This window comes from Syzygium oleosum, unplaced genomic scaffold (assembly GCF_021117445.2).
Source record: "Syzygium oleosum isolate NSW1041296 unplaced genomic scaffold, Sole_v2.1 Sole_v2.05, whole genome shotgun sequence".
NCBI lineage: Eukaryota > Viridiplantae > Streptophyta > Magnoliopsida > Myrtales > Myrtaceae > Syzygium > Syzygium oleosum.
The window spans coordinates 10,587,566-10,596,971 of NW_026607489.1; the positions used below are offsets into that span (position 1 = coordinate 10,587,566).

The window sequence follows — 9,406 nt, forward strand, 5'->3', positions numbered from 1 at the left end:
ATGAATATACTATAAGTCTAAGACAAGGACAGGAGAGTACAACTGAAGATTTTGTATAGCTCTCTTTGAGTGTAATACTTTATTACAAGAACCACTTCCCTACGAGAAGGGCTATCAAAATGGGTCAACAACCATGTTTTAATGCATATTAATTAAAGTAGGTGCTACTTGGGTCAACTCAAATTTGTCATATGAATCATAATGTGTTCTAAAAAGAAAAGTTCAAAATAAATGGGCCTATTCAGAAATTGATTAATACCACGAAAAATCCCAAACTGGTACAACTATAATAATTTTAGCCCGAACTAATTTTTTGACATCCAAAAACCCTAAACTAGTACACCTATAATAAATTTATCCCGAACTATTTTTTTTACCACAAAAAACCCCAGACTAGTATACCTGTGACAATTTTACCTCGAATTAATTTTTTGACTACAAAAAACCTCAAACTGGTACACATGATAAATTTACTAAAAACTAATTTTTTGACCACAAAAAACCCCAAACCGGTACAATTGTGACAAATTTACCTTCCGTTAAATTGGATTAATATCACGAAAAATCACAAATTGGTAAACTTGTGACAAATAGAAGGATAAAACCCCAAACTGGTACACCCGTCAACTACCATATGTCATCAAACTTAGCAATTCGACAGTAAAATTTAACGGAAACTAACGGAGGGTAACTTTGTCACATGTGTACCCATTTGAGAGTTTTGGTGGTCAAAAAATTAGTATGGGGTAAAATTGTCACAAATGTATCAGTTTGGAGTTTTTGGTTGTCAAAAAATTAGTTCGAGATAAAACTATCACAGGTGTACCAGTTTGGGATTTTCTGTGATAAAAAAAATAGTTTGGGGTAAATTTGTTACAATTATATCAATTTGGAGTTTTTCGTAGTATTAACCCTTCATAAATCCACTTTCAGCCCACATAACCAAAAGAGTAAAGTTAAAAGTATATAGGTCTAGCTCATCTTCATTCTTGCAAGCTTACTCTCCTTAATGACAGGATTTCCGAAGAGCAACGTATGCAGTTGCGGCGGCTTCGGCTTCCTCTTTTGCAACTTCCTCTCTTTGCACCACTCCTCCTTCACGGCGTCCGAGACCATTTCGCTTCATTCACACCTTACTTCGCTTCCCTCTCTATCCCATTCGTTCTCACTGTGCTCTTGCTCTTTCTGTTCGAACACAACCTTGTGGCTGTTCTCCAGAGTCCTTCGTCGGAGCAACTGAAGAATCCTCCATATGCGTAATCCTTCTTTTATAGCATTTGGAATTGGTGTCTCAAGTAACAGCCCGAATTTCGATGTAGTTCCGGGATCAATAAAATTGACAATATTTCGCATTTCATTTTAGTAAGTCTCGCCCAGAGCTGATCACTCTCGGGATATTAACCAATAGGGTATGGCTAATTAGAAAGCGGTACGTGGACCAAGGAGTCGATCGCGAAGCGGACACTGATCACGAGAAATGATGAGAGAATATTATAAACCAATGTGGATCGATCTTAGGAAAGGTAACGGATTTGGTTTGGCCAAGGCCAACGATGTACAATCGGATTCGCAGGTGATTCTGCATGACCGAGAGTGCACGTGGCCAACCAGTCCTGAACTTAAACCGGACGATCGTGACCTCTGGGACTAGTGATAAATTCTCATTCTCTCAATGATCAGGACCTTCATGACTCGGATAACCCTAGGTCGATACGCGTAACCTCTAAACAGCCGCCCATTAGTGAGAGACCCTGAAATTGGAAATTGAGCGAGTTTTGATCACGAAATTGGGCCCGGATTTCGATGTTGATTTTCGATGGCTTAAGAGACTATTTTTGGGAATCTGACGTCATATCACGCTGGCCACACACGTTTTGAGTTAGTATGGTTAAAAAGTGGAATTTCGGTCCGGGGGTGAAAAATTACAGTTTTGCCCCTGTGGGCACCGAGGCTGGATTCGGAGGCCGTTTGAGGTTATTTTTCGCGGCCAAGGACATTTTTGGGTGGCCACGCATACCAGGAGTCGTTATGGCCAAAAATTGGAATTTTGACAAAAATTGAAAAAAATAATATTATTTTATTCCCGGAACTTCGCAGTCGATTTTCGAGGGTTTAGAAAGTGAATTTCGTGAATCCGACGCCATATTATGTTGGCCACGCACATATGGAACACGTATGTGCGAAAATTGGAATTTCGCCCCGGGACCGGAAAAATGACGGTTTTGCCCCTGGGCCGTTTTCAGTTCCGAATTATTTTGGGAAAATTTCAGGATATTTATGGAGGGTTATCAGCTCAATTATTGGCCCTATTGACCCTTTTTCCCCTCATTTTTGGATAAGATTAAATTAGAACCGTTAGATTAGGTGTATTTTGGTCAAAACCGTCGGATTTGCGACACGTGTCACCCCTAGGCTGCCATGTTTGACCAGATAAGACTCTCTCTCTCTCTCCTCTCACCCTCACTCACGGCCAGAACACCCCCAGCAGCCCCTCTTCAGTTTTCTCCCCCATTTTTCTCTCTTTTCCTCTCTTGTTTGGCTCGCCGGAGCTCGTCGCCGGCCACCGGAGCACCGCGCCGACCACCGTGCCCCGCTGTGGACCACCTCAGCCCCCTCAGCCTCAGCCTTGCCCTGGCCGACCCTTTCTCTCTCCCTTTCTCTCTCTTTCTCCCTCTTTTTCTCTTTCCCGTCCGGCAAAAAGAGCCGCCGGAGCTTCGCCGGAGCTCGGATCGCTGTTCTGTCACCACCCAGCTGTCCAGCCTCGCCGTACGACGCCGTCCGTACCTGTCCTACAGCGTCCGTACGGAAGTACTATAGCAGTTCGTACGGAAGTACTGTTCATACCGTCCGTACGGGTCGCTGTTCACGCCGTCGCCGGGAATTCCGCCGCCGGTTTTGTGACATTCCGAATTTCGGTCCATTTTTGGGATTTAGAAAACGTGTAATTCGTCAGTGTGCTTATAGTAAAATCTCGCCCGGGAACTGATCACTCCCGGTTATTATTTTTAAAATTGAGATTTCGCTAGAATCGCACTCGATCGAATTTGGCCGTTGTTTAGAGCCCAAACTTTGGTGTCGAATTTCTCGGAGTTCCGGAACGAATTTAATTGGATGATGTCGATATTATTGTGGCCAACCTCGATATTGTCCGGGATAGGTGAAAAGTGAAATTTTGACCGGGTACAGATTTGGACTGGTAGACCTTTCTCGCGATGTGTTTTTATTAATGCCCTTTGGCCAAATCCTATATTATTAATTAGGATTTTTCGGGGACCGTTAGATCATTTTTGGATTCGAATCGTGACCGTTAGATCGCGATTATTGGGTTTTGACTTCTCTCTCTCCTCTTTTTTCCGCCGGTCTCCCCCTCCCTTTTTGCGTGTCTGACCAGACCACCTACCCCCCACCTACCCCTCTTTCTCTCTTCCTTTTTCTTCTTTTTCCTTTTTCCTTTCTTCTCCTTCTATCTTCTTCTCCTTCGCTGGCTTGCCCCGACGCTCTCCCGCTTCCGGCTTGCTTCCCGCTTGTCCTCGCCGGCTACCAGTCCAACCACCGTCCGCCTGGCGTCGCCGCTTGCCTAGCCGCCGCGTCGTCCGTTCGGCCACCTTCCCCGACCGAGTGTTCTCTCCTCCCCCTCTCCCTTTCCGTCGCGTGCGTACGGCATCCCGTTGCCGCCGTGCGTCGTCGCCTCCGCCCGTCAGACCAGCGACCGTCCGCCGCCATCCAAGCCGCCAGCTCCGCCGGGAACAGCCCTAGGCCACGCCGGAACCAGCCCCGACCAGCCCCGACCAGCCACTACAGGAGCTATCTCCCCTCGCCACGCCCGTTCGTCGCTCACCAGAGCATTCCGAGGACACCGCGGACCACCCTCGTCGCCGCCGTCGTCCTCGCGTGGTCGCCGGCGTTAGCCGAGTAAGTTAACCCCTAATCCCGTGTTTAGGGTGTTAAACTTGCTTAGAGTAGTTTAGATTAAGTTTAATTAAGATTATGTTTAGTTAATTAGAATTAGGCGATAGGTTATCGGTAATAGTTCAATAGACTATTGTTGGATTGCGATAAGTTATCGCGAATGTGGTGATAGGTTATCAATTATATTATGATTGTTGATTATTTTATTAGATAGTAATATTTTCGGAATTAAATATTATTTTATTATTTTCGAATTAAATATTAATATTTTATTATTAAATAATTAATTTCCGAAAATTAAATATTATTATTTTCGGAAAATTTCTAACGTCAAATTGTGATGCCAATGTTGGATTTCGCCGTATAAGTTGGCGTATTTGAAAAACGGTTTGAATGATTTTGATTCGAGAAAGTATTTTGAATTTTGGAAAATTAAATTATTCTTGGATATTATTAAATGATTAAATTCCGAATTTATTTATTATTATTTCGGAAAATCTTTAATCTCAAATTATGATTTCCAGCTTGTATGGTGACGATTATGGCGTGAATTGTTGTATTAAATTGATTAGATGACTAATTGTTTAGAATGGAAGTTTGCAGCAAAAATTTATCGGATTTTTGGAATTAAATTATTTTTGTGGGTATGCCAAGAATGACAGTGATGCTTTGTGGTTGATAAACATGTTTGGCATCGAAGTTTGCAGGAATTGATTGACTGTTTGCATGTGTGACCACTTGGTTTGTTATGCAGCATTGTGTGAGCACTATTCATGGACGCATGGGCTAATTGAAAAGATAATAATTGGCCGGTATGCTTGTGTGCTCGTGTGGTCACACGTTAAAGCCGTCTTGCTATGTATCGCTTGACGTTGCCCGATTTATCGGATGCCTGGGGATAATCTGGAGTGCCGATACCCCGGATGCCTTGTCGCGGCCCGAGGCCGGACTTGATGCTCCTTACGGGATACCATCTTACTGTGTATCGTTTGATGTTGCCGTATTGGAATGCCGTCATCCTGTGTATCGTTTGACGTAGCCGTGCCCGATAGGGCGGGACGGAGCTCGATTTTTACCGGTAGACCGCCATCTTGCTGCGTATCGCTTGATGTGTGGTGGCCCCGAGGGGGCATGATAATTGGAATACGTGTGATGCATAGTGCTTGATTATGGGGTAGAAACTGCTAGGCATGGTATGGGACGTGCTCAAGCGGGTTTTGCCTTATAATCGAGACACGCGCGACTGTGTTGCATTAATGCATGGAAAATCTCGTTAAATGCTTCAAGTATGTGACATATGCATTTCATCAACGTGTGTACCAAGGCGATGTGAGGATGCCTGTGGTTGTTAATGATGTTGTTGCCGTTTCGCCTGTTTAGGGACCCTCGTGCGAGTTGGCCTCCTAAGCGGGGCTTAGGCCGTTAACTTATTGAGATTTTATCTCATTTGTTGTTGTTAAACCTTTTTCAGGACCTTAGCTTGTCGTTGCTTCCTATGCGGTTTGGAGTACCGCAGTTTTTGGTTGGTCCTTGAGGGTTAGGCCTGGAAGCCGATCTTTTGGATGGAGTAGATTAACCCTAACCTTTGTCTTTTGCTGGCTTTTGTGAAAACGCCCGGAGTGGGCCTGTAAGTATGTTCCCAGGGGTTAATCAAGTGATTATTAAAATGGCTTTTGTTATGTCTAGTTTTCCTCTGCTATCCCTGTTTATTATTGTTGTCCGGGAATTGTTGTGTTCACTTCCGCATGCGTACTAAAAGATAAAAAGAAAAGGGTTGGCGACGAGTCCTGGGTCGTCGCATCATATCGACCATAGCGGGATGTTTCGTGTCCGTAGGGTTGAGGGCGTGACAGGTTTCACTGTTCACCAGTGATCGGCCGCCGTTCCCCGTCGTCGTGACCTCGGATTAAGTGAGTAAAATTCCTAAACCCGGATTAGGACTGTTAGTGCGTTTTTCTGGACTGGTTTAGGTATTATCGGTACATTTTGGACTGGCTTAGATAGTATCAGTGTGTATTTCAGACTGGATTGAGGACTGATTAGTGGAAATAAAATCCGAGGAATTTAGTGAGATTGTTATGGACAATTATTGGGCCCGGATTGAGGAAATAGCGGTTGTCCATGTTTTTGAGGAATGTACCGGATTATAATGGATAGCAAGAATTATTAGCTGAATGGCCGGGATTACCCAGAATGATTGGCTATTGATTGATTGGTGATCAATTGTGTTTAATTGCGAAATGCTATATTGCGTGCTTGTGTGGCTGAATCGTGCGGAGTGTGATTGGCCAATTGATGGCTTGAATTGTGTATTTGGAATTGGGCCGCACGGTATTAATAGGCCAAGTAAGCACGTGGCTTGTGAATTAGGCACTGTGGAATGACTTTGATTGAACTGTGTGCCTGTGCCTATGTTATGTGGATGCTCATGTTGCATTTCATGGCACGCATTATGAATGCCGAGAATGAGGCTTGTGATGAAATTGTGTGAGACTGTGTGCCTGTCATGAGCATGTGATCACCTAAAATACCCTGATGCGTGTTACGCGGGGTTCAGATAATAATGGGTTGTGTGATCACCTAAGGGCCTTCGGGTCGTGACCTTCGGGTCGATGCCGTCCTCATGCACTTTGAAGCAGGACGATACCCGGTACGTCCGAAAGACGACCATCCTCATGCACTTTGAAGCAGGCTCTGGTTCGTAAGGAGATCAGTGTTGCGCCTCATGCACTTTGAAGCAGGCTAGAGACACTGGGCCAGATCGGTTGCTGCGCCTCATGCACTTTGAAGCAGGCTAGACGCATCGGGCCGTGAATATTGTCGACTCGAGTCGTAATGAATAATAAATTGGGCGATTGCCAGTGTGCCAGGGTGGGCCAGTGGGCCGGGAAATGAACGTGACATGTCGACGACATTTGCATGCATGAACATGCGTGGACTGGCATGCGAGTGTGTGAGACTCGGTGCATGAGCATGTGATTGGCGTACGTGTGACTAGGTGTGCCACGTATGTGCCGTGATTATTATATATTGAACTGTTTAACTTGCAGGGTCAAAGAGCTATTTGAATGTTGTTGTGTTATTGTTTTAAGTATTTGTTTCCGGTCAGGAGATTGCATGCTAGCCTAGCCTAGGTTTAGGGGTTGAACTTACTGAAATTCGTCTCACGGTTGTGTAAACCGAAACTTTTCAGACCCCCAGCAGTAGGATGCCGAGGTCACCACCTCTTTTTGGAATACCGCATTTTATCCAGCGGTCGTCGAGCATACACCCCGGTGGGGACGGAGCAGAACGGAGAAGTGGCTATTTGGTTATTCCCAGCTGTTGGTGTTTCCTTTTTGGTTGTAGTGAACACTGTAAAAAGAGTTTTAAAATAGTAATATAAGTATGTACATATTTTCTGCGTTGATCGTTGTTTATTGCTTGGCTATCCTTGGCTCGTATTTTATATTAGTTAGGGTTTGTTATGTATTGCTTCCGCATGTGTTTGATCTCTGCCTGTTCTGAACGTGGGTCGGCGACGCTTCCTGGGACGTCGCATCATAATCGACCTAAGGTGGGATGCTCGCGCTTTGTAGGGTTCGGGGCGTGACATCTCAAGTTCCTATATTTTTCTATATTGGTTATTTAAAAATAAAGAAAATGCTCCGTAGCGTCCATCTCTGTGCAAGAGATTAATTATTAATGAATTAGTTTATTAGTTCAGTTTAATAGCCTTATTAAGCAATAGGGTCTTGTAAATCTCTTATTCTTCCCAGCCCGAGGTGCAATTAGTCAAGTTACTTGCTCGATCTAGGATCTCTACGATAGTTATAAACAATTTTCAATAAGTTGTATCACTGCTGAGTGGTCATCACATATGCATTTCCCGAAAAATTGTCGAATTGCGATTAAAAGTATATGATTTCTTAAGGCTCTTTCTTAATTTCGTTTTCTTATTAAAAACTCCAATGCTTTGATTTTTTGATGAAATTTAATCTCATTAAGAAATTAATACAACAAATTAAAAAACTAAGTCAAAGGTCTTGAATCGAAAAATCGGAAAAGAAGAAGAAGAGGAAAATATCGCTTAAAAAAATCAGATGATTGGCTCTGCGCTTGATGTGGTCATCATATAGGATTATATTATGACGATAGCATCTGGACATCCTTGTTTCCCTTTTTTAGCAAAAATCAAACCAAGTAGCGATTCATATTTCAGCATTCCCCATTCTTTATTTTTTAGGTATTGTCAAAATAGGGAGATCTTGGATCATATGACGCATCTTCCAATTAAAGTTATTTAGGAAGGTCAAAAAATTAAAAGCAATATAACGACCTATGCAAGCTCATACGATTAGACAAATTTATTGATGATTCGATTATTGAGAGACATCAACAAGAGTTGATTCCACACACCGACTAATTAGGGATTTCGACATTGACATTAGAGGAACTAGTTGAAACGCTTCCAACGCACGAACATTTGTGATTCCTCTCATCACAGAGTGCCAACTTGCCCCTCGGACATTGAAACACACAATCGACATCTCGCTGGCATGCTTCAACTCTTGTCACCATCCATGGCTCGCCTGAAAAAAGAAAAATAAAAAAACAATTCAGGATATTATCATTTTTAAAGTATCATGTGCCATGCACACGAGGGAAAGCAATTACAAAATTAAGCAAATAAGGATATTCCTTCTACTTTCTTGGCCTTGTGTTAGCTTAGGAAACAAAAAATTTTATATATCCTCCTAACAATTAACAAGACGAGATAAATTGCATAAATACATAAGAAAATCATGCTAGGGTTTCATAATTGAGAGAGAGAGAGAGAGAGAGAGAGAGAGAGAGAGAGAGAGAGAGAGAGTATTACACATTAGAGTTGCCAAGAGAAAGACCAACATCAACTTGGAGGCTTGCTTCATGATTTCTTTGGGTTTAGGTCTTTATAGAGTGATGAATGGTCGATGGTTTGGGTAAGCTAAACCAGAGAGTGCTATGCAATGAAGTTTATGTCCACTGCTATTCACTATTTATACACTCCAAATGTCTTTTGTGCCGTTAAATGCATTTGATGGATAATGGTATGTTGAGATTTTTCTCTTACACCTTTGGTAATTTCATCAATGAGATACCTTGGTGACATATTTCTAGCATGATCTAGTGATTATTGTTACTAAATTGTATGTTCACGTTTCTATCTTACACCTTTGGCACCTTCATGACATACTTATGGCAGATTCTGGTGATTATTGTTCCTATTTTACACCTTTGGTAATTTCATTATTGAAATATTTTCGTAGCATACTTCTGGCAGATTCTACTGATTATCTTTCATAAATTCTGTTCGAATTGGCCATGTATGCAATAATAATGGAAAATATGCATCGGGCGAGTAAGAAACTAAAAGTTTCAATTCAATTATTGATGGAGAGGTTGTCTAGATTTTTCATAGTGAAAAGATTTATGTTATGAATGTGTTAAAAATAAAGAGGAAAAGTTTATTGATATT

At 42.5% G+C, this 9,406-nt stretch overlaps 1 long non-coding RNA gene across 1 annotated transcript; it reads right to left on the reverse strand.

The window, feature by feature from the left end:
• Window positions 1-8,240: 8,240 nt before the first annotated feature.
• On the reverse strand, window positions 8,241-8,891 carry LOC130138111 (uncharacterized). The gene is made up of 2 exons (XR_008816521.1): window positions 8,768-8,891; window positions 8,241-8,480 (listed from the first exon to the last, which is right to left on the reverse strand). It is a non-coding gene; the product is annotated as an uncharacterized LOC130138111 (long non-coding RNA).
• Between the last annotated feature and the right edge of the window lie 515 nt (window positions 8,892-9,406).